General features: G+C 40.7%; 1 protein-coding gene across 8 annotated transcripts in view; it reads right to left on the bottom strand.

Annotated features, from left to right (window-relative positions):
• FRMD6 (FERM domain containing 6) overlaps window positions 1-26,226 on the bottom strand; it is a 256,887-nt gene that overhangs the window by 63,065 nt on the left and 167,596 nt on the right. The window contains exon 1 of one of the 8 annotated variants that reach the window (XM_027111233.1): window positions 15,756-15,887. The exons of 6 other annotated variants lie outside the window; for them this stretch is intronic. The gene's annotated coding sequence lies outside the window, so the exon portion shown is untranslated. Of the gene's footprint in view, window positions 1-15,755; window positions 15,888-26,226 lie in introns of those variants that run through there. One more of the 8 variants, XM_027111228.1, reaches the window with a different exon arrangement.

Raw genomic sequence — 26,226 nt, 5'->3', positions numbered from 1 at the left:
TGATTATATATAATTATTCTCATAATCAAACATTTAAAATATATAATATTATTTTTTTAATTACCATAGGAACCTCATCAATGACATCTCAATTTCTTTGAGGAAAATGTTCTATTTTATAGCTACAATCTATTGGTAATCTTCAAAATTCAATCTTTATTTATAGTTTTTGAAAATTTAAACAAAATATTTTTCAATTCTACATTAAATTTAACTACATGTTACTTTTATTCATATTTTACTCATATGTCAGACTTGGAAGGTACATACTTGGCTTTCATAAATACATTTTTAAGTTTGCTTTATGGGTCAAACTGTTCCCCCTGGCTTGTGGAAGGTTTAAATTCATACAAGTACTCACAAAGTAACTTTATTAATATACTCGGGGGAAACACAAACACACACACACACACACACACACACACACACAGTAAAATAAACTAGAAAGGGGTGGAATCTCTATACATGATTTTAGTTAATTTCTCATTATCCCAATATAAAACATACCATATGCAGAGATTTTGTTTTCTGTAAGAATAGAGAACACACAGGTGGACAGATGAAGCAGGAACAGAACATAGAAGAGGGATGAAGAACTAGAGGTCAGGGGAAGCTAAAACTCCTATTTCCAAGGAAGTCAAGGCAACAGCAGAGAAGATGGGTGGCCCAGCAACACAAAAGTTTTATATTAAATAATCCCAACATTTTGTGTTTTTTGTCCCTAATCTGAAAGAAAGGTAAGACCAATATAAACCCTCTAATAATAAAATATGACATCCATTATCATCTCATTCCTAGGCCACAGGGCCAAGCATATCAACCCAAATGGTCAGAGGTCCATGTCAAGTTAAGATTACCTCCTCATGGACAACTAGATCACCACAACATGAGTGGACACCACCATCTGTCAAGCCAAGGAGAAAAAACTGCAGGAATGGTCAAGTGGACATTTTCAATGGATTAAACTTATGCCTTGGCCAACCCCAGAAAAGCAGAGGAAATCTGTGTACACTCTACCTTCCGTATGCTCACAGAAAACTGATGGCATGAGGAAACAAGAATCCCTGTTCTTTCGCGGGCCAGGAAGAAACCCCAAATTAAGGCATTTCAAAAGAGACCTTGTTTTTCTGCATCGAGAAATCACAGATAATTTCTATCACTGCATTCTATTGTTAATGTTAAAAACCCAATCTTATGCTCTTTTGAAAGTTTAAGAAACAAAATTTGTATTTTCATAGGCTTTTGAAAATTTAAGCAACACAATGTATATTTTTGAATGCCAACATTAAATCTGAATACACACGACTGTTACGGGAAGAGTTATATTTTACTTATATGTCAGACTTGGGAAATAGGCATATGGGTTTTCATAAACACATTTCTGTTACTTTTTTTTTTTTTTTGTGGTACGCGGGCCTCTCACTGCTGTGGCCTCTCCCGTTGCGGAGCACAGGCTCCGGACGCGCAGGCTCAGCTGCCATGGCTCACGGGCCCAGCCGCTCCGCGGCATGTGGGATCTTCCCGGACCGGGGCACGAACCCGTGTCCCCTGCATCGGCAGGAGGACTCTCAACCACTGCGCCACCAGGGAAGCCCTCTGTTACTTTTTTTAATGTGTCAAATGCCTCCCTGACTTGCTGAAGGTTCAAATCTACATGATGGTTCTCTCACCTTATAGAGATCAGAAAGAATAAAGCTGTAATCCTGTTGGGCTTAAGTCAAGAGCCAGGACTTTTCTAGGAGTTATGGAAGAATTCAGGAGAGGGAGAAATGCAGCATCTTGTCTGTCCTCAAACAGCTTACTGCCTACATGGAAGATGTGACTAACCTTAGTAATGCAGAAAATAACATCATACCAGAAAAAGATACACAAACAGGAGTCCCACTACAACATGTCTGGTCAGGATTCAAAGCACTAGAAAATGGAATTCAGATGACCACTAACCAGCCTACCCAAGCCCCCAAATAAAATTTTATATCCTTTCCCATCCCCTTGCCAATTGAGCATATATTTCAAAGTCTTCTCAGTAGAAAACAGATTATACATTAAAATGCATTAATTTAACTCCTCTATCTATAATATACTGATTACAAATTTCCTGAAAACGTATTGGTCAGAAACATGAGTCTCGTTCAAGAATCCATAAGTCAATTATTAAAGGAAGTTTTGTTCTGGGACTTCCCTGGTGGTACAGTGGTTAAGAATCTGCCTTCCAATGCAAGGGACGCAGGTTCAATCCCTGATCAGGGAACTCGATCCCACATGCATGCCACAACTAAGAGTTCGCATACCACAGCTAAGGAACCCGCAAGCCGCAATTAAGACCTAGCACAACCAAAAATAAATAAATAAAATAAAAAATAAATAAAGGAAGTTTCGTGCTATGTTATGAATAAAATAACTTCCATTAGCTTTTCCTGCTAGGTTTTATTCGACAACTGACATTTACAAAAATTTATCTTTACATTTCTCCAGGCACCAGTAACGGCAAATAATTTAGTAAATGACAAATTATCAGTTCAACATCCTTTCTACATATTTAAAATGAATGTGGGCTCAATTAATGAATATTTGAAGTTAAAAAGATTTTAAACAGATTTATTTGGAATTTATTTTAAATTGTACATGACACTTGACATTTCTTAAAAAACTATGCCCTGATCTGATTTCCTTGCATTTCCTTAAGATCACATTTAAAAATCTTGGGTTTATTTGCACTAAACCTTCCTTAAGTATGGCGATTTTTCTGAATCTCCTTTTATAATTAGCAAGTGACATGAGTTTCTTAACAAAGATTTCAGAAGTGGCACCACTGCGGCTGACCTTTGTTTCAGTGTGACAATAAACCATGCAAAACATTAACTTTACCACTATATTTAGATGGGTTAAGTATAAAATTCTATTTTCCTTAGGAAAAAACACTTAAAGCATGTCTGACTGTTGTGATAAAATATATGCAACCACACAAAATTCCACTCTATTTTTTGGCTCACACTTGTCACTAACTTTACTGCTGAGGTTTTCCACGACACCACATTACCTCACTCCAAGATCAGACTGATAAACTATTAATTTTTCTCAGTCATGGGCTTAGAAGTATAAAATTAAGGTACAATACCCTGGTTACTCTTGAAGGAATAAATCAGTTTACTTTTTATATCCTATTTTTGAAAGTCATAAGAAAAGTTCTTACTACAAATGCCTTTGAAATAATTACTTTCATAAAACAAAAGTTGTTTTGCAAGTTAGCCAGATCAGAAATTTCTAGCTCAATTTCCCTTTTTCCTTTTGTTTACTTAAACAGAGTTCAACTCAAGTATTAAACAAAGACTATAGGGCTATAAATTATAATTTTTATCATTAATGCAATGTCTACAGCCAATGGTAAATTCTTTGGAAAAGTTTTTTTTTTTTAAGCTCTTATTTTGTTACATAAATTACCCCTTAATTTATTTGTTTCTAAGGTTAAATGTTTACCTTCAGAATATTTTACAAACTGCTATGGAATTATGAGAAAGTCAAGGAGTTTAGAATTCAGTCGTGTTGTACGCCATACTGCAGCCCCTGCCCCCAGACCAGAGTGCTCTGTTATAAGGTCTCAGAACACGCCCTACTTCTTAATACTTATCAAAATTGAACAATTATATACTCAATTATTTAATATCTGCCTTTCCAGCTAAAAGTTTCTGAAGAGCAGGTACCATCATGCTTGTCAAGTTCACACATCTCCAGGGCCTTCCGTAGAGTGTACACACTATTTGTCAAATGAATGAGAAAATAAGCCATGTAAAACAATAATAGCCATTAGAAAGAAGCATATCTGAAATAAATAAAATGGTATGTTGTAATATAATGTAATGTAATTTGGAAACTTCATTCATCTACCTAACAGAATCAGAGAATTGGCAATAAATGAGGTGTTTAGTGAATTAATACTCAATTAGATTACATAAATGTGATTACAAAGCTACAAAGGAATGGACATAGTAAATTAAAGTCCTATTTGAGGAAGCAGACTTTATACAAGATTTTGATACTTTCTAATCTTTTTACAGCATCATAATAATCATATACTACCATACACTGGAAGCTAAATCTAAACAATAGTTAATCTATTAAATCTAAAATAAATTTGATAGGCACTAGTAAATTCTAAGATATAGTTGTTGCCCTCAAGAAAATTCTAATACAGTTGAGAAGCTAGAAAATATATATAAAAGGATGACTTATACAATGTAGCATGTGCTCTGTTTCCATCAAGTGGTATAGGCAATAAACAGCTCAGTTCAGTGGAAGGGGTAGAGGAAGCATGACCCAGACTAACTGTGTATGTGTTTGACGGGACAAAGGGCAGAACAATTTGGCTAGACTTAAGGAGCTTCGAGATGACACTGGAAAATAAGTATTTACAACAGGAGGACAGCAAACTCACATGCCTACAGGGACAGTTAACATCGGAGTGAAGCCTGCAGGATGAAAAATGTCAACAGACACTTGGTCTCAATGTTGGAAGCAAGAAGATCTCTGTTGGGGACAACGGGGGATTGCTGAGCACACACCCGTATAAAAAGGGAAGCTGCTATGTTGCCCCAACAGATCATTGCCATGCCTTCTAGTTTTTTAAGAAAATGTGTAAAATTCACTTTTTTTTAATTTAAAGTTTCTCAATTTTTAAATGCTGGAAAATAGATGTTTTCAACACTGTGTTAAAACCAAAACATGTCTGTAGCCAATCTTGCTGGTGCGCCACAGGCTTGCAACTCTGGTTTGGCACGTCGAACTCCACGCTAAGAGATCTGGAGTTCATCCTGTAGTCAATGACTTAAGAGACTTAGCATTTATTTCATAATTTGCTTAGTTTTATACCTCTGCACGCTCCAGTATTTAACCATGTAAAACACTCAGCACTGCCAAATTATTTCACATTGGCCTTGTGTTAAGCATTTCACTGTTACAGGCCAATTTCATTCGTTTGATTAACTGTAGAGTGACTTATAAGTTTCAGCTGGAACAACATTCAAACTGATACTAATAAAACAGTGTTGACAGAACAGTACCTCAGAGAATGCTGACATTATATGTGTATACCACAACCCACTAGAAACACACATATAATCACTGGATCTCCACTTCTCAAAAAACATGTGCCATAATCCACTACAAATGAAAAGTCCTTACCCTTTCCAGCATTTTCCCATAATCAGCAACTTTCTAAAGACTATTACTATACAGTACTTTCATTACCAAGCAGCACTCAAATATATGTAACAATGTTTTAATTCTACCTATCACTATAAGCTTTTAACTACCCAAAAGCAATATTTAAGCATTAAAGGCCTATGTTTTAGCATTTTAATAAGCTTAGAGAAAGAAAAGATAACTAGTATCAGAGACCTGTTGATTCTTTCTGATGATAGTATTACAGAAAGTTATAATTATAATTCAAAGGTAATTCCCAGACCAGAAAATTCTTAGTGCATAATTATGATATAAAATACAGAACTATGAAAATTGCTTAATCACATGCCTTGAAATAATATTCACAATGAAAGTCATCAAAGCATAAAAGAAATATTAAACAAGCAAAGCTTCTATTACTCAGTTTGCTCTGGCCCCTGGGAACCCCTAACCTGAGCCATCCACTCCATGAATGAAGGTTTTCAGGCTGGTGGAGTACCATGATGTATATAGACTGGTCAGCTCAAACCTATCAGTGTTGCTGAAAAAGAAGCCAACTCAAAACACATGTCTCACTGGGGCTCTGTTTTATCCTTTTCATATGAAATGATTAATGGGTTGAATTAAAGAACATGTCGTCACTAGAAACAAAACAAAACAATCCTACCATACACTCTACTAGTGGGAAACACAAAGGCTCCCCATCCCTGTTGTAGACCCTCATGGCCCCCAGCATTCTGAAGTCCCACCCCACATTTTATCAGACATATTAAAATGTACTCACATAGAATATTGAATAGTATAAGAAACTGAACTAAAAATAAGAATTATCTTTCGGAAGCTTTTCATTCTTGAGCCCACTCCAGCCAGGTTTTTGTCCCCACCTTGCCACTAATACAGCTCTTGTCAAGGTCACCAGTGACCTCAAGGTTGTTAAATCTAATGAGCAACTCTCAGTCTTCAAGCTACTTGACTTGACACGACACCACTGAATCACTCTCTCCTCCCTGAGATGCTTTCCTTACTGGATTTCAGGTATATGCTTTTAATTTCCCTCCTGTCCCCTGACTGCTCCTCAGTCTTCTCTACTGGTTCCTCCTTATCAACTCACTCTCTAGAGCCTGAAGTGCCTCAGGCTCAGCCCAAGCCCCTCATCACAGAAAAAGTAACTCATAGTTCCTTCTTCCCATGGTGTGGGTCAGTAGAATTAATATCTACTAATAATAACACTGTTACTTAGGGAATGGAAACAATTAGGTCCACTATGTCAGAAATATGTGCATAATTCCTTTGGCTTAAGATACATTCTTATGAGACTTCTCTTTTCCACAAACTATAAATATGGATATGACCCAAGGCTTGGTCCATGGACTGCTTTCCCTGTCTACAGACATTCCCTATATGATTTCATCCAAAGCCTGCCGGCGACTTCCAAATTTCTATCTGTAGCCTGGACGTCTTCCTTAAACTCCAGATTCCTAAATCCAACAAGCTGCTCAACTTCTCCACTTGGAAGTTGAATATAACATGTCCAAAATGGCTCTTGGTTATCTTTCCCAAACCAGCTCCTCCATCAGATCCCCATCTCAGTTCATGGCAACTCCATAATTATGCAAAAAGCCTTGGTGTTATCCTTCCTCTGATCGCTATTTCTCATACTCCTCAAATCAGGAAATCTTATTGGTTCGACCTATAAAATAAACCTCGGTCATTTCTCACCACCTCCTCCACTGCTACTGGCATCTCTCAACTGGATTATTGCCAACAGCAACTAACTTGTATCCCTGCTTCCCGGGACCACCCTACTCCATTTTTCAATCTCAACACAGCCGCCAGTGATTCTATTAAAATGCAAGTCAAATCACCTTACTCTTAGGCTCAAAACTCTCCAGTGACTCCCCATTTCACTCAGAGTAAAAGCCAAAGTTCTTAAAATGGTCCACCAGGCAGACACTACGTGATAAGCTCCCCAAACCTCTATAACTTCATCTACTGCTACTTTGTGGCCTTCTCACTGGTCCTGGGACAGACCAAGCACACTTCTGCCCAAGGCCTTCACTGGTCCCTCTGCTGGAACACTCTTCCCCCAGGTGTCTCTGTATGGCCAACTTCTTCCCTCATGTCATCTTCTCAATGAGTCCTACCTTGACCATATTATTTGAAATTGCCAAAGGCCCTGCTTCCCTCCTCCAGCGCTCCTAATGTCCCTTACCTTGCTCTGCTTTTTCTTTTTCCAAACACACTACTTTCTAAAATACTATAGCTTTGTTATGTTTAGTGTTTGTCTCCTAATAGGATATAAGCTCCATGAAGGCCGGATTATTTTCTTTATTTTGTTCACTGACGTAGCTACGGGGCCTAGAACAGTGTCTAGCACACAGTAGGCATGTATTATGTTGAATGAATGAATGAATTTAATTAAACATTTAATAGTTTCAATTTCATAATTTTCTTTTAATATTTGAGACTTTTACCAAATCCTGAACATGTCTGTTGCTCCTAGAAAAGGTCCTTTGTACTTGAGGAATACAAAGATCCCAGCCTGACCTCCTGACCCAACCCAAATCCAGCAGCCCCAGGGAAGCTAGGGCCATCCTACCTTTGGGCATCATTGGTTCTTCTCCAGGAGTCCACTTAGCACTTACTGGGAAATATCTAATACCTCTCTAAACACATATATTTTGTTCCCCCACCAAGACAAGAAACCCTTTGGCAGGACTTGCAGTAAGTATTCAACACAGTCCTGGATACTTCATACAGAAGCAAAACCTGTTTTTTGAGGGACCTGGTGAACATTTTTAAAGTATTAAGTTTATTAAGTTTAAGATATTATACAACACCTACCAGGGCACAGGGTTATCTGGGGTAGGCCCCCCTTTTAATGAACAGAGCAGAATGACACCCATGATTATTCTGGAACATCCTGTGCCTATTTTGACTGGATTTGTAATTATGCTATTTAGATGTAAATGTGTCTTTCTAATGTGCTTAAGTTTGTTTTTCTTAAAAACTCCTTTGAAACTTTCAGACTATTAATTTTCTTTGAATGAATGGTTTAAAAATCTTAAGTTTTGGGCCTAACAGAAAATCGTAAAGGGGTCTGGCCCACATTTTATAAACTGTGCCAATGGTGGGGAGTGGGGTTGGGAGGAATAAACAATTGCTTTATCCCAATAATAGTGGCTTTCTTAAAAAGGACTCACATGAAATCTGCAGAGTACAAGAGAAAAAGACATGGGCCACTGGTACTCTAAGTTTAAAAGTACTTTGTACAACATTATTCATCACAAAGAGAATTTTTTTAATCTGTAAATTTACTTTTTGGCAGCTGGAAAGAAATAATTAGCAAGCAGGCAGAAGCTGCGGGAATGAGACTGCTGGAAATAGGAGAATTAGGAAAAATAACTCAATTAGTGATCAGTGGGACATGCCAGCTATTCTTAGTGCAGCAGTATAGATTGCCCAATATCTGTAACTTAGAAATACTATAATTTGTTGCCTACTTAATGCGATCAAAACACAAAATAAAATCTTGTGAACAACTACTTGTAAACAAAAGCTTAGGGATTTCCAAGGGCTAGAAATCTTTGTATACATCATTTCTTTTTGTCTTAAGTAATAAAAGCCAACTTTTCTTGACTGTTTACTATGTGTCACACCATGGCACTTGCTTTACGTGTGCTATTTCACTTAATCAAAACAACCCTATGAGATAGTTGCTATTATTATCTTCATTTTACAGATGAGGAAAAGGAGGTTCAGAGAGTTAAGTAACTTCCCCCAGGTTACACACTAGAAAACAGTGGAGCGTAGATTTGGACCCCAGAGAACTAATCTCAAAAATCTTGTTCTTAACGTTTATATTTTACTGCCTTTCTTCCATTTTGTCTTCAAAACTTATTACTCTTTTCTGTAGTAATTTCAGTGAGCAATTTGTCAGGCCCTATGGTGAGCACTCTTCCCCCAGGTATCTCTTACTTATCTCTTATTTGCTAAGATTATACATGCTAAAATTTTGCTGTTATAAGCTGTATCTCATTTGAGCAGGATATGTTATTTACTACCCATTTATGAAGCTTCAGGTTTTGCTCTCTTTTATTTGTTTTACCTTTTTTTCACCTTCCTAATGAGCCTAAGTTGAAATTCTGAGTCTTTTCTTGAACCACGAAAATGTCCTTTTTCTCTTTAGGGAAACATGAAAGAAAATATCTATACCAACAGACTTCCTTCACAAGCACTTTGTTTTACCTATCAGATTTCTCATAATCCTATGTTTTATTACAATAAGTGCTTCCTGGGAGCGGAGCACTTATTACAATAAGTGCCACAGATTTCAGCATCAGAATTTCACTGTTGTTTTTGGTAGACAGAGACCAGAAACTGGATGTTTCCAGGGATATTTAAGAAAAGATAACTTAAAGGGGGTGGGGGGGGCAGAATCAGGAGAAAAGTGTATAGAAAGGGGGTGACATAATGTCAGGAAGAGGCAAAAAATATATATTTATATATATTCTTATTCTTAAGAATAAACTATTCTGAAAATATTTAGAGAGCAGTCCTTTGAAATTGGGGTCAATCCTAGATTGTTTATGGATGAATAAAACAATGAGCCAGGAGGGACCTCAAGATATCACCTACTTGGCGCTTATAACCCAAAGTCTCACTGGAGAGAGGAGAGAAGGAGAAAGGGGTTAAACAGAAATTCCAAGGGCTCTGTACTTGGGGCAGAGGCAGAGCAGCCTTGAGGAAGTATAAATCTGCCTCACTGGGCCACAGCTCCATTTTCTCTGGGCAGGTCTTCTATCTGAACCGAGCCATAGGATATCTTTGTGTGGATCAGGAAAGGGCACCCCATGCTCCAGGCCAGTGGACTCACTGCTTGGACAACAGAGTAGTGAGCTGGGTTTCAGCCCTCAGATGGCACTAGTCTAGACCAGACTGGAAGTCAGAAGCAGCTTCTACTCTCGGCACTGTCATTACCTGTGAGACTCTGAGTCACTCAGTCTTTTGGATCTTTAGTCGCCTCACCTTTAAAAAATGAAGGGGCTGGGCTTCCCTGGTGGTGTAGTGGTTAAGAATCCACCTGCCAATTCAGGGGACACGGGTTTGAGCCCTGGTCCGGGAAAATCCCACATGCCGCGGAGCAACTAAGCCCGTGTGCCACAACTACTGACCCTGCGCTCTAGAGCCCGCGAGCCAAAACTACTGAAGCCCACGTGCCACAACTACTGAGCCCGCACACCTAGAGCCTGTGTTCTGCAACAAGAGAAGCCACTGCAATGAGAAGCCCACGAACCACAATGAAGAATAGCCCCCGCTCACCGCAACTAGAGAAAGCCCGTGTGCAGTAACTAAGACCCAACACAGCCAAAAATAAATAAGTAAAATAAATAAATAAATGCAACCCCCAAACAGGTTAAAACTATCCTACGGCAATAAAAGTCAGAATAGTGGTCATCCTTGGGGCAGGGATTACAACTGCAAGAAACTTGGAGCTGGGGCGGGGTGGGGGGGGGGGGGTGTGTGCCTGGTAAGGTTCTGTTTCTTGATTTGGATGCTGAGTGCCTAGATATGATCACTTTGTGCTGTATACTTCTGATCTCTGCATTTTTCTGGTTGTATGTAATTATTCAGGAACAAGTTCAAAGAAATAAAGCCACAGGGACACCCACTCCCTCCAAACAAAAGCCATCTACTAAAACTGGACAGCATAAGTACTGCTACCTGTAGGGAGAAAATTAATTACATTTCGTTTAATGTGAATCAGACAAAGAACCACCTGAGAAGCTAAGTGAGAAATGACGTTAATTTCCTAAAATCTTCATCCAGAATCTCCTTGATTTTTATAATGATTTCCTCCCTCACATGAAACTGTGGCTATAAGGTAGTATAACATATTGCTTTTCCCTCTATCTTCATATACCAGTAAAACATTTCTGCTCAAAGTTCTATAACATATATGTACAAAGGCAGTTGTTAGAAAACATCTGAAAATATCCCAGGATAATCTAATTGGAATATGGAGGCTCAAAATAGATACTTTTGATCAGAATTATCCCAATTACCACATTAATGAAATGACTTGGTTAATGACCAAATCTCTACCTAGATTCTTGCTGTATAGATTAAACTCTGCTAGGTAAGGCCACATAGGTGGGGAAAGGCATTCCAGAAAACGCTGTGCTACAGACAACTCCAAGGAAGCTCCAGGAAACACTGCCTTCTCCTTTGCTCTGTGTCTGGTTCATCTGTGAATGTTTCGGCACCACACTTTCCTCCTTACGTTATACCAGCTGTCAGATCAGTGATTTCTTTCCCCTCCCCAATGTTCTAGGATCCCTCTTTGATCAATACGGTATACTGCATGACTGCTCCATTTGATACATATGAAAAGTGATATACACAAAGTTGCATCAGAAGTAATTACACCACTAAATCATATAAGGTAACTGGAAACACAGATTGCATGTTTTCACTCAAAACTTTATGATAACTTCAGCCAATACTGCTGTAGAGTCCCTCTGGTCCCACAGCATGGCGGGTGGGCATCAGCAGTTCTCCCAAATGCTGGAGGACTAATTTAATATTTCTCGTATCATTAGAACTTAGACAAAAAATGTTTCCAGCCTATGAAATGGGAAGTGGGGTGGGGGTATAAGGCGGCAAGGGGGAGCAGAGGACGGTAATAAGCATCCAGCCCCTGAATGCAATATTTAACACCAAACTAGTGATTCAACACAAATGCAGGCAAAGTTTCCAGCATAAATATCACTCCGTAGCACTATTTCATGTTGTATACAGACCTTATAGGGCACCTTAATTCTAATCCTTTTTTTTTCTCAGCTAAAAAGATCTTCTTCTTTAATTTACTTTTAAATAGAAAGCTTTCCCTACTTCAGCCTTGTTCTCAATACTCATCCTTCTAAGTTTAGATTCTCCTTGCAGTTCAATGCCCAGTATTCTACTTCTTCCTTCCTCTCAAATTATCCCTTTAACTTGTTTCTACTTATTTTTATAGGCCCCCAAAGCCTCTTCCTCAGAAGAATGTGCAATTCAAATAGCCCTTGCAACTACTCCCTATATCAAAGTTTAACTACAGAGACCAACAATACCATTTTTCCTGTTTGGGTTTCAGGAAAGATACATTTTAACTAAAATTTCACCACTCATAAATTCCTTCACTAAATCTTTCCTTCCCCCCCTCCTACACTGGATTGTTTTATATACAATCACAATGTACTCAAACACCCAAAATGTATAATTATATAATCATACAAAGACTTCCTAAAAAATTATAATTTTAAATATATAACACACATCCTTTATAACTCTCGTGTTGGGAGTACAAGCTAAAAAAATACTGGAGTCTTCTTATTAGTTGTGTTTGCTGTTTCTTGTTGAGAAAGAATGGCAGAGGCTCATCATACAATTGCTATATCAGAGACCACAAACTGTTACAACAGGATTCTACTGAAGACTGTAAACACATTTAAAACTTTTTTCTTTAAAAGAAGAAAGTTGGAATTGCATAAACAAAAACCAAATCTTCTATGCTTTGCCCATAAGGATACACAATTCTTATAACTGGAGTTTTGTACCTCTTAATTAAAAAAAAAGAAGAAGAAGAATACACAATACTGAATACCTCCAGTTTCCCCATAGGCTTCATCTACCAAACCAGGGCATTTAAAAGGTTAGTATTAATGAGTAGTATGAAAAATCCATCTCTCTATAAATGCAGAAAGCTTTCTATCCTTCAGAAAACTTGAAAAAATATTAAAATGACTTCAGAGAAGGCTGGTGAAATTTAGTTCTGAACTCAGAAAACCACCTAAGGGATAATTTGTGAATGCCATCTGGGATCCAGGCAGCCTCATCAACAAAAGGGAAAACTGGTTGAGATCATCCAAATCTAAAATTCACATACATTTTTACATCTGGACTGAATTAATCTTTTCTTGGTACCGGCTTTCATGTATTAAAATAATTGTTTGCAGGTTTTAGTTTTTTTAAAAAAAAAACCCCACAGACTCAGAAATCAAAATCTGCAACATTCAAGTTGAAAACTACAAAGAATTCCTTTATCAAAAAAGTTAGTTGTGAGACAGGACTCATTTACACTAAACTCTGAACTTGACAGCTCAGTCAAAAACAATTCTGTTCGAAACTTTCATTTCAAGCATCTGCAGCAAAAGGCTACATGGTCTATTATGTCATAAGTTCTGAAAGCCAAAAGCTTTGTTAAGTGTAGTTAAAAGTGGAAACAAAGTTCAGAAATCAGAAAAGCTCTACAACCCGTCCCCTCCCCCCCCCGCTCAATTCAACTAGACCAGCTGAATGAGTTTCTAAAGAACTTGTAGCTAAAAATTATTACCTAGCACATTGACATTTCCCTTTCAAAAGCAGCCGTCTTCATCCTGGCCCATTCAGTTTTCCTGTAGAGCCAGGAGCATCTTAAATCTGCAAGTTCAAATTATGTGTTTGAAGCTGGTAGCTTACCCCTGTTGCCCCACCAAAAAGGAGGGGGTAGAAACAGAGAAAGATTTCCTGTCCCTTAAAAATGTTTGGGGCCCTGCAAGAACTGCTGATTACTGTGGTCCATCAGTGTCAGATCTCAGGCACTCTTACAAGCAATTCAAAGGGGGATGGGGGGGGATTAGTTCATATTACAGGCAGTCTGCTTTCTGGAAAAGATATCCTGCAGATAACTTGATACTAGATATCCCCTGGGGGACCCTTCTCATCTAATAATCCCAGAAGTCCATTTTAATATGAAATGTAAATCCAATATGTTTACAAACATACTGAAAGAGCATTCAAATGTCAGCTGTCTCATACTGTGGAGTATTTTCATTTTTAACATAATACTTTTATTTCTCAAAACCACACCCAAGGAAAAATGATTAAGTGCTAGAAGTTTTATACGACAAAGGACAACAGCCCAGGCATCTGTTTTCCTGCCTCTCTCTTCTGGTCTTCTCCCCTCCCCCACTCTCTATCCTGCAGGCAGTTTGCAGGTCTTGGTGCTTGTCAAAATTACCTTCTACAATAGTTTCAGAATGCTGTAGATTCTGAAAAACTTCTGATACTTTAACACTGCTGAGCCTAAATTTATGCTCTGCTCTAAGAGAAATCCAAAAGTCAAAAGCCTTTTTAATGACAGATGTATTACGGAAAATTTTCCCCACAAAGTTGTGATGCTGTGAAATATCAACTCCCTGAAATCACAGAAAGGAAATGACTTACATTCTTGCAAAATGAAGCCACTAGCAGTTTTATCCAACAGTATTCTCTAATCCCTAAACTACACCCTGTGGCAACGGGGAGTATTTCGTTCAAGGACTAAATTTAAATAGATGCTTATAAAACCAATAAACAAACATCGACGGGCCCCAGAGAAGAAGAGCCGGAATCCTACATGAGAAATCCAGCGAGATACTTTTTCTGCACACTCAAAAAGGCTGGAGAGCACAGGCAAGTTAAAAGCAACCCGAGAACGCTTGCTTAAGTTTTCCTTCCCCACTGCGGGCAATGCACAACTCCTAAGGGAAATACTGGCAAAACATATTTTTGCTAAGAAATCCAAACGAAAAGGGTGTCAAGGAGCTAATATTTCTTTGGACACTAGCTACACAACTGCACGGCCTGAAAATCCTCCAACTTTCATTTCAACTTTAAAATGGGCTTTATTTTGACAGCTTTCCATTTTTTCCTGCCTTCAAGAAAACGCCCTCACCATTAGGTTATGCTGTCCCGGGACTGGAGGTGCTGCTATAATCCCTGTAGACCTCACCCGGTGGCTCCCAGCTGTCCATCCCTGACAGGTCCTGGCCCTCCCCGATCAGCAGCTGGGGGTCTCCTCTGCCCCGGGCCGGGCCTGCGCTCCGACAGCTCCTCCAGGAACCCAAATTCTGCAGGCCGCGCCCCCTACTCGCATCCCACCAAGGCCCCCTTCCGGCGTCGCCGAGCCCGAGCTCAGTCTCCGGCTCCCCCGGCTAAGGGACGATGAGGCAGACCTCGCGCCTCAGGTCCCCTCCCGCAGTCGGGCTGCCCGGGCCGGCGCGCGCACAACAGGCGGCACCCAGGAATTCGGGGCTCGGGGGCTGGCGCCGCCGCCGGGTCACAGAGACAGGGCGTGAAGGGCAGGCGCCCCCAGCCCAGGGCGCCGGCGACCACCGGGAAGCCGAGCGCGCGCACCGTGCCCGGGGGCGCAGCCCGCAGCCCCGGCCGGCCTCCCGCCCTCGCCGCAGACGCGGCCCCGGAGCTCCGCTCCTCCCCCGCCGCCCGGCTCAGCTGCCCCGGGGCCCCGTCCTCCCTTCCCGGCGTGGGCGAGCTCCGACTCGCGGAAAAGCGACCTTCCAGCCCGGTGCCCGACGCCCAGAGCCGAGGCAGCGACGAGAAGGCGAAGAAAGACGCAGAGAAGGGGACACCGCCTGGGCTGGGGCTCGCGACTTCCAGAAGCCCTCCTGAAGTCCCGTCCAGCCACCGCCACCCGGCCGGCAAGGGGCACAGTGAGCGGCCGGGGCGCGGTGGCCGGGCTCGGGGGCCGTCCTGGGGAGCCGGGTTCCTGGTCTTACCTCAGAGAAGGCTCGCAGCACCAGGCGTCGGACTCCCGTCAGCTCTCAGTGCCTTCCTGCGGCCGCCACGCCTGCCCCACTGCTCTCAGCCCCTTGGCCTGGGCAGCCGGACGAGCGCTCCGCGTCCGCCCCGCCCCTCGCCCACGCCTCCCGCCCCGCCCCCCTGAAACTCCACCCCCGTCGACCCAGAGGTGGTGGGGGCGGTGGCAGAGCCGCGGGAGCGGAGCTTGCAGCAGCACGTGGAGCGCCTGCAGGCCCCGCCCCGGGCCCAACCAAGCGTCCTGCGGAGGGGTGCCGCGAGTCAGGGGCGGGAGAAAGCCGAGGGCGCCACGCTTCCGGGGTTAGGGAGGGAGGCGAGCCGCAGACGGATTCCGTGTTAGGACCGCGGCGATCTAGGCCTTTCCCCGCGTGACGGAGACGGAGGCGCGAGGGGACACTGTCATCTACCCCCCTTCTGGCCTAATGGCCCCTTCCGACGCGCGGACCCCCGCTCCCGGGATCGCTCCCTCCGGAGCCCAATTGGGCTGGCCGGGGGCGGCAATTTGGTCTGATCTTCGTCTTATTAATTCGGAGCGACTGTGGGGAGGCCACTGAGAGAGGAGGCGGCCCCAGCGGAGGAGGCTTTGTGATTCCTTGCTCCCTCCCGTCCTCCTGTCTCGAACCCACCTGCCCACCCACTACTCAGGACGCCGCTCTTTCGCGGGTTTTATGCTGGATGGAGGGGGCGCCGCCGAGGAAGCCAAGCCTCCCCCGCTAACTCTGCCTCTCCACGTCTTCAGGTAGACAAGGCCTCTCTATCCGCTGTGGTTTTAGTGCCAGTGACCTCTCAGAAATTATATTTGCCCGCTCTCGATGGTAGCCGAGGGTCAGCGCGTGATGCGAAGGGCCAGTGGAAGATATTTTTTATGGCACTAAGACTCAGGACAGGAGATGGAGATTTCTTTGCCACTTTTAGTTGTTGGTTCTAGGGAAGGGTGAGTTACGCTTCTCCAGTCAGCCTGCGCCAACTGGACCAGCTTCTGGGGACTGGAGACGAAGAAAGAACCAGCCTCCACCTGGCCCCCAGGCCCGCGACCCACAGAGCTCCAACCCTCCCACCCCTAGCCCCCCGGGCTTATACCCTCCTAGGTGTTCTGTTGCCTGCTGATCCGGTGAGCCCTGGCCAGGGGCGGCAGTAACGCCCCACAGGGCCCCTCACTAAAGGAGCAATGGGGTGGGTCTGGATGTGACAAGGAGACAAGGAAGCAGAGGACCTAAGAAAGGACACCACCCCAGATCAGACTGATGCTAACAGAAGCCAGCTTTAAAATTGCCCTGCTCTTTTGATCCAAACATAAATGTATAAAGCTAGCTGTTATTGGTTGAAAGTATGCCTGTGTGCCTTGTTTGCATGGCAAAAGAAATTCCGTTTTGTGTTCACAGCTGAAGGTTCCTTGGAATAGTTATCTTATTCACAGCTTTTACATCTTGGGAACCATGACATTAGAACTGAATATTAGGAACGGTAATCTTTTTGTCTTTCCACAATTGAAAATACATTCGGAGCTCATTTCAGATAAAGCAGAACAGTTTCTAAGCCTATTGCACTCATGATTTAAAGTCATGACTCCCATTACGGGAAGGAGGACAAGAACCATGTTCCAATGACTGCCTTTTAAATTATGTGTATTTAATTAACAGACTAAATTTAAATTTTTGTTTAGTAGTTGATTACAATGTTGGCATTTAAAAAGTGGAGGATTATACTTTTTCTCTCATTTTTGTCTTTAATATGCATTCAGAATAAGTGCATATTGAACAGTAGTTGTTAAGGTCTTAAATTAATTTGATGTGAGACAAGTGAGGAATTTAATACTGTCTTGGAAAACAGTTCCTAAATCAGATTTTTTTTCAGGCTTCATGCATAAAAATCTAGCAGATAAAGAATAACATATTGTTAAGATTGTAAAACATTGCTGCAATATGAAATGAATAGGTAACCCAAGGAGCAAAATATTTTAAATATGATATCACTTATATGTGGACTCTAAAAAAATCCCAAACTCATAGATATAGAGGACAGATTGGTCAGTTGCCAGAGGAAGGGGTAAGTGGGAGTGGTCAAAATGGATGAAGGTGTTCAAAAGGTACAGACTTTCAGCTATAAGGTAAATAAGTACTGGGGATGTAACATACAGCATGGTGACTAAAGTTTAAAACAACGTATTGTATATTTGAAAGTTGCTTAGAGGGTAGATCTTGAAAGTTAACACGCATGCACACACAGAATTTGTAACTATATGAGGTGATAGATGTTAACTTATATTGTGGTAATCATTTCACCATCTATAAGTATATCAAACCTTCATGCTGTATACCTGAAACAAATAAAATGTTATATGTCAATTATATCTCAACAAACCTGGAAAAATGATAACTTTTATGTTATATATCTTTTACCACAATAAAAAAATCATATTATCACTCCTACTAATAAAAAGAAGCTACAATTACATTGAAAACAGAAAGAAATCAATAAACCTCTCAGGATATATAAGGCAAAAAAATAAAAAATATAAACCCCTTTTTTAAAACATGCGTTTAAGCTTGGGTTTATTGTCTAGAATTTGATTATAGCAAAACTTACTGTATGAATCTTTTTAATCATAATGATCATGTTAACAGCATGAATACCATGAAAAACATAGACTCTTAACATGATACACTTTGTAAACTAAGTACTTTATTTATTTATTTATTTATTTTGACCGCGCCACGTGGCATGTGGGATCTTAGTGCCTGGACTAGGGATTGAACCCCTGCCCGCTGCGTTGGAAGCACGGAGTCTTAACCACTGGACCTCCAGGGAAGTCCCAACTAAGTACTTTAAAACTCTTAAAAATCAGTTTTATAAACCCCTGAAACATCATAAAATTCGGAAAGGATTGCTTTGGAAAACAACGCATAATCCACTCAAGATGGAAATGGAACTAAGAAAGGATGGGTTGTTTTAGATGTTTCTTATCACAGGAAACATTTTTCTGTGCTTATTACAATAAAGAATGAAGTTTTGTAGGTAATCAAAGTTATATTTTATGATTCTTTTTGATGTTGAGATATAGATTTATTTTCATTGGTATGATGAGATGTTTTCCTAAATATGAGACATTGCCCATCAAGTGAAACATTACCCTAAAACACATCTTAAACTAATACTTTCTCCATAGCATATAAATATTAACATAACTGTATGTTTTTGCTTTACTTTTATTAGGAAGAAGTTATTCGTTCCATGAATTTATTTATTGAGTACACCCTTACACTAAGCACAGGGTGAGACTCTGGGATTCAGACCTAAACATAGACTCTTGGAGTAGTTTGAGGGAACAGGTGAGCAGGTAAACAGATACAATATACTTTTTACTACTTGCTGTGGTAGAGATATGCAGGAGGAGTAATGGGAAGGCCTAGAACCTTCAGGGAGGGCTTCAGACATACCCTGTCAACTGAGATGGGAAGGATGAAGGACAGTTTGGGAACAAGTTGGCTGAGGGGGCGGTTCTCAAACTTGGCAGCATATTGCAACCACCTGGGGACTTTAAAAAGAACTCCTGATGCCTGTGTACCAGGCATGTGATTTAATTGGCCTGGGATGTGACCTGGGCTTGGGAGTGTTTTCAAAATTCCCAGATTATCCTAAGTGGAGACACATGTGGGAACCATGGGTTAGGGTATCTTAGGAAGAGGGCACAGAATGAGCAGGTGCACGGAGACATGGTTTTAAAGGACAGTGGCCATAGCCTCATTTTGGAATTGAAGAGGCTTAAGCTTTGGTGGGTGATAGTTACACACTTTTATGGAAGAAACACAGTTATATAGAAAACTAAGAGATGTGAACTGCTATAATTTACATTCCTTTTAAGTATTGATATTTTCCAAACACCAGAATAGTACGTTAAGAATTAAGATGAGTTCAGTATGTTAGAAGAAAAAAGCTTAGTTATTTTTCATCTTTTATACATAATTCAAGGGAATTTAGGACTTACCGTATGTTTTAATGCTGAAATATAAATTCTAGTCAAAGGGAGAAGCCAGTAATTTGACATATTAGCTTTTAAAGAATACTTTACCTAAATTAAATACTGTTCATCATTCTGGCTGAAGGTCATAATAAAGAAATTAGGTTCCTTTTTCTTTTTGGTAATTACTGAAGTTCATTGAAAAAGCAAAACAAAATGCATTTTAAAGCAAAATAAATTTAAGTAAGTCCTACTCTAAGGTCTTAAATGTCCCTTTAGCTAATGTATATCACTTTGAAAGAAAAAAAGAATCACTTGTGGAAACAAATAGTGCAGTGATGTAGTCCTGGTTTTCACTGACTAAAACTCAAAGTGCCCTTTTTATTATTCTCAGCTAGTATATAAATTGTGTTCTGTAAAATAAAAACACCAAAAGATATTTTAATTCTCAAGGAAAGGCAGGAGAATTGATTAACAGTCATTTAATCCAGCTGTCTCATTATTATGTACCAGGAATCCCTAACCAGGACTAGAAAAAATTACATTTGACCCCTGAACAGCACAAGTTCGAACTGCACAGATCCACTTAAATGTGGATTTTTTTTCAATAGTTAATACTACAGTACTACAGGATCCGCTATTGGTTGAATCTGCAGATATGGAACTGCAGATACAGAGAAACCACACACATGGAGGAACTGAGGGTATATGTGTATACGTGGAGGGCCAACTATATACTTGGATCTTTGCACAGAGGGCTGGTTCTCCTAAATCCCACCCCACACCCCTCGGTTGTTCAAGGGTCAGTTGTATCTTGTAGAGACAGCGCAGCATTGGGATTAATATTATGTACCTCTAATTCAGGAAGATTTACCTTTACCCAATTTAGAGATACAAACTTGAAAAACATCTGCATTCATTAAATTCTGTTCTCTTGGACATCAAATTTTGAGACACTATTTTTAAATAGGTTAACTTGATTATCCTGGGACAAAGTCTGGTTTTAATACAGTATGTAAAAGTTTACAGGAGGTATATTTGAAGAACTTCTTTCTATTCTGTTATGGTTTTAGTTTCACCACAGACACCACATTCCAATTCCTTGAGGGCTTGAATTCTTGAATATTCCAGACAAAAGTTTCCAGAAGACCGGGGACGGGCAGGCCAGGCCCTTTACTCCTGAGGAGAGGCCATTCTAAGTGGTACAGCGGAGGTATTAGCTACACAAGGTAGGAGAGCCCAGCACAGAGAACTGCACTGAGATCTTGGAATTAAGTGTGAAAAGAGCACTGCTGCCTTATGCATGGGCTTCACATTCTAGAGAAGACTGAGGACAGGTAGAAGGGCCCTCATACCAAAAACTGTCTAGTAGAAGGGACAAGACAAGGGGTAGACTGCCTACAGTATAAAACCTGCTGATGTATGCCGCCTGTGTGTTTATATAATGGGCCTTTAAGGTCCCAGAGCAGTTTTTCAGTTCCGATTCCTTGATTACTCTCCGAAAAGCTGAAAGAAAACATTCCTACCCCCCAGAGATGGAAGGCAACGCCCTCGACTCCCCATTGGGGGAGACAGATGAGAAAGGATAAGAAGTAGGACTCTGGTGACAGACTGGTTACTCTTGAGTTATGCCTCGGGCACACTCTGATGATCTTTATCTGGGATAGTATTCTAGGTGGTGTCACTTTGAAACACAAATGATAACAGTACAGATGTCACTGAAATTCTCTTCCATATTTAAATGCCATCTTATCGATTTGTGCCTGAGACACATGAAACATACTGAACTAGAACGGGGGAGGTATGAACGTCCATCTTCCCAAACGAATACAGACTTACAGCCTGGCTGATTCTGGCTTTCTTGAGGGAAAGTCCATTTATGAAGAAGGTTTAAAATCTGTTCAGTCTGTTTTAATTTGGTTACCTTGAGTAGACTGTAGGCATAACAAACATGCTCTTAAACTTGATTTTAGTTGCTTAAAAAAGAATGATGGATAAAAGTGCAAATAAGATGTGCTTGCTCTGGAATTTCACAGGAGATTCACTGAGGCTAAAGGACTCTGTTGGTGGGGCCTCCAAGAGACAGCCCTACCCATCTGCAGTGGTTGGGATTTTGGTTATAACACAAGGTCCTGGCGTGCTGGTTATTATTAACTGGTAGGATAAAAGGGAAGAAGTATTTGTGAACACGCACATTAGATTGATGTTTCCCTTTCACCTGATCCTAGTTTAGAAACAAAACCTACATTCACTCTTTTTTGGCTTGCCTGTGGAATCTAATGCCAAAAAAACCTTAAGAAATTCTTCTGCAGGCAAAGCAGTGGTTCCATTTTTCTTTTTCAAGGGGAGTCTAATATATCATTCTGTTAGCCTAAACAGAATTCTTATGCTCTAGTTCTTTGAAGAAGGGACACTGGTAATTAGACTATGGAGTTGGAATCACGGATTTGAGATTGTTCTCAAAGGACCTCAGACCCTGAAGTTTAGTTTTGACAGGCCAGGAGAATAAAGTGCTGGTTGGTAGCACTCTTAACTAGATCTTGCTTTGAAGGTAAAACCATTTGGGGTTGGGGGGGGAAAAAGGCTTTCTTAAACTTGCTTTCTGTTAGAAACTTTTAATAATAACTTTTAATAAAGTATTTGTGATTCATATGTCATTAAGCCAAATATTCTATGTGATTTCTTGAGCAGAAAAACAGAATCAGCAAATTAATGACTTTCTCTTCTGCCTATAGTTCTATATTGGATCATAATTTTTGTCACTTTTACCCCAATTTCTTAAATAATGGGGATATATACCTACTACATGATAATTTTATATATGTACAGACTTAATATACAAATGCATATAAAATATTTTATTATCACATCACTTATTTTTGGGGTAGCATTTTCATCATCTGAAATAATTTATGAATATGTTCACTTGTTTGTCAACTATCTCTCCGTTTAGAATATAAGCTTCATGTAAGCACAGATCTAACCTCTCTGACTGCTGTGGCCCCAGCATCTAGAACAGTGTCTGGTACATATTTGTTAAATGACTGAATCCCGTAAACTATGCGTAGGGAGGGTATGTATTTATGTGTGTGTGTGTGTGTATGTGTGTGTGCATGCACGCGCACACACACAAACACACACGGCTGCTTGAGAGTGAGGTGGAGAAAAGAGAGAAGGCACTGAGATGAGAATGGGAGAGGATTAACATTTGCTGAGATGGTTCTTGGACAGATATCCCAGGTAATGATGAGAAAGAATCAATCCCTTAAGAAGACTTTTGGTTGATTTGAATGGGACATCATACATCAGCCAGTTTACCTAATGTTTATATTTAAAGTATAAACATATGGTATAATTATCAATGTTCTGTCTCTACTGATATTCCTGGATGTGTACTTTATTTCTGTGTGAGCCTTCCCCCTGCCTTTAACTACTCACCTACAGCCTTTTGAGATAGCAAGAAGAACGTTAGAGGGATTTTACTAGAGCAGTTAATCAATTATTGAATTCCTTGCCAACAAAACATTTTGATGAGATACCCTTGGGAACACAGTGGTTTGAGTTGATCAAGAGGAAACGAAGTGGCCTTGCTTCCATTCCTTTCTGGATTCCCCCACCTCCATGTGAAGTTTAACTGGACCTTGTGTCATCGGGAGCTGCTCCATCTCTGAACACTGGAAACTGCTTTGTCCACCACATCCTGCCCTTCCACCTCTCCCACCAGAGCCGTTGTTTGACCTTGAGACTTTCAGTCACCAACCCGCACCCACCTCCCAGTTCCTTCAGTTTATTAGCTGTTTTGGGCTTCCCTTCTTAACCTTTGAGTTTAATGCCTGGGCTTACCATTTTGAATATATCCTCCCCTTAGTCTCAACGTCCCATATCTCTTTGACCTTCTAATGCAGCTTTCTTAACAATCCCCAAATTCAGGTCAACTCAATCATCAGTGTTCTTGCGTTTTGCTTTAAAGTCACTGAGGAAGATTAAGGAAAATCAAATAAATGAGTCAGTCACATCACCAAGACAACAGTTGTGTCAGTGGAGTGCTCACAGATGTTTGGTCAACTTTTTACTCATTCCTGGTTGGCTTCCTTTTCCTTTCACCACAGTGATCATTCAGATTTTTATGGCTCTTAAGTCCCTCATCCTTCTCTGAAACCCTGCCACTCTCAAGAGTCGATCTAGCTTGACCCTTGGCTGGTCATTGGTCTAAGAGGTTTATAAGTATTACCTCATTGAATCCTCATGACAGCCTTTTGACGGAGGAACTGTCATTATCCCTGGTTTACAGATGCCCAAGATCTTAAAGAAAACAAGTGGTTGTGCCAGTATCTGAACTCAGGAAATCTGACTCCAAGCTCATGCTTTCTCCCTAAATTGCCTTACTTCTGGTGCAGAGTTGATCAGGTATCTTCTCACTTGGGCTTTAGTCCTCTCCACTTCCAAGCTTCCATTATCTTCCTCTTAGGCCATTCTCTCCTGACTCTTCTCAGTCAATTTCCTCCTACCAAAGCTCTGTATCTCAAGTCCCCCCAGCTGCTTGAGGGCCTTCTCCATCATTCATTTATTCACTTAGCAAATTCTTATTAAGTACCTATTGCGTACCAGGTGTTGGGGACACAGAGGTAAACGACACCTAGTCTCCCATCCTGTAGTTAAATTTCAATTATCCACTCTCCCTCTTAAATATCCAATATCTGACCCTCTTCTAGACCCTTCTTTCCACCTACAGAATGTTGAAGTCACTGTATATTTCATACTACATCTAGCACCAATCCTGACAAGGCAGCACGTATGTGTTAGACAGGCAGATGAACAATTCCAGGTAAAGTCATCAAGGTTTAGAAGTTTGTTCTTAGTCCTCCTTCTGAAAAGTGGTCCACTTGAGGTGATCTGAGCAGACCTGGGAAGGTTCTGAAAACCAACCTTTTGTATGTATGTATGTACATTATGTATGTATGTATGTATTTCTGTGGCTGTACCGCATGGCATGTGGGATCTTAGTTCCCTGACCAGGGATGGAACCTGTGCCCCCTGCGGTGGAAAATGCAGAGTCTTAACTACTGGACTGCCAGGGAAGTCCAACCTTTTGTCATTATTGACTGACTAGCTGCATTTTAGCTGAAAGTATTCCCACAAAGTTAACCTCAGACTGATACCTATACAAGAATAGGTACAAGTTTAAGCCTTGTATTCTGCGATTGTGGGAAGAAAGATACAAGGTCTTATTACAGGAAGTTCAGCATTTTTAAGGGGGGAGATATATATTTTTGAGATAAGGCACTTTTCAACCCCCTATTTTCCCACTTCTAATCTGGTGGTTCTCAATCAGTATGTGACTTTTGCCCCTCCAGAAATATTTGGCAGTGTCTGGAGACATGTTTAGTTGTCACAGTGCGGTGGGGGATGCATGGTGAGATGGGTGATACTACTGGTATCTAGTGGGTAGAGGCTAGGGATGCTGCTAAACATCCTACAGTGTAGGGTACCTCATGATAAAGCATTATTGCCCCTAGTTGAGAACCGCTGATCTAAAGGGTGAACTTGACTGGTACATTTAGGTGCCCTGTGAGTTGGGATGAGGGGAGGTTCCCATCTAGGGATGCTGGCTGAGCCTACTGAAGGTCTGTTGAAAAGAGTGGAGGTGAGGGATCATTTGGGACCAACAGAGTGAGGTATTTAGGCTCGGTTTCTCCATCTACTCTTCTAACTTTACCTGGATCTCTTTCTCAGCCCCAAGACTTGATACACATTTTATGTCTTCCTGTATCACCTTTATTAAGTATACAGTGATTTTCGAGAGGGAAAGAAAATAGGATAATCTTTTTAGCTGACGAAAGCATTGTTTGCATTGCATAATTTCTATCTCTGGCTATAAAATTTCTAAGGTGGTAGAACACATCCTCTTTGTCAGCCAAGTTACGGCAAGATTTATCTCAATTCATATTCAATGATAGTGATGTCAGAGAAGAAAAAAGTTGGAAACGCTAAAGCTTTTCACTTCAGTGAAGAATCAACTTACTGAACTAAAATTAGTCTTAAGGAAAAGTTATATTAATAAAGTATAAACTTTATAATTTAACCAGACCTGACTAGTTATTAGTTCTCACAATGAATAACTGTAATTACTTAAATAATTTGCTAAATTTTATTTTAAAATAGTGTGATAGAAATGCACTTAATAGATTAAATATTAAAAATTGTTTTGAACAAATAGCTATTGACAAATACTACATAGAAATGAACTTTGAAAGGATTATTAGGGCTATCAAAAATTATTTGCATAGGGGCTTCCCTGGTGGTGCAGTGGTTGAGAGTCCGCCTGCCGATGCAGGGGACACGGGTTCGTGCCCCGGTCTGGGAAGATCCCACATGCCGCGGAGCAGCTGGGCCCGTGAGCCATGGCCGCTGAGCCTGCGCGTCCGGAGCCTGTGCTCCGTAACGGGAGAGGCCACAACAGTGAGAGGCCTGCG

The sequence above is a fragment of the Aethalodelphis obliquidens genome, unplaced genomic scaffold, assembly GCF_003676395.1.
Source record: "Aethalodelphis obliquidens isolate GAN/ISIS:26980383/991018 unplaced genomic scaffold, ASM367639v1 scaffold10, whole genome shotgun sequence".
Lineage (NCBI taxonomy): Eukaryota > Metazoa > Chordata > Mammalia > Artiodactyla > Delphinidae > Aethalodelphis > Aethalodelphis obliquidens.
This window is presented reverse-complemented; position numbering and strand designations above follow the sequence as displayed.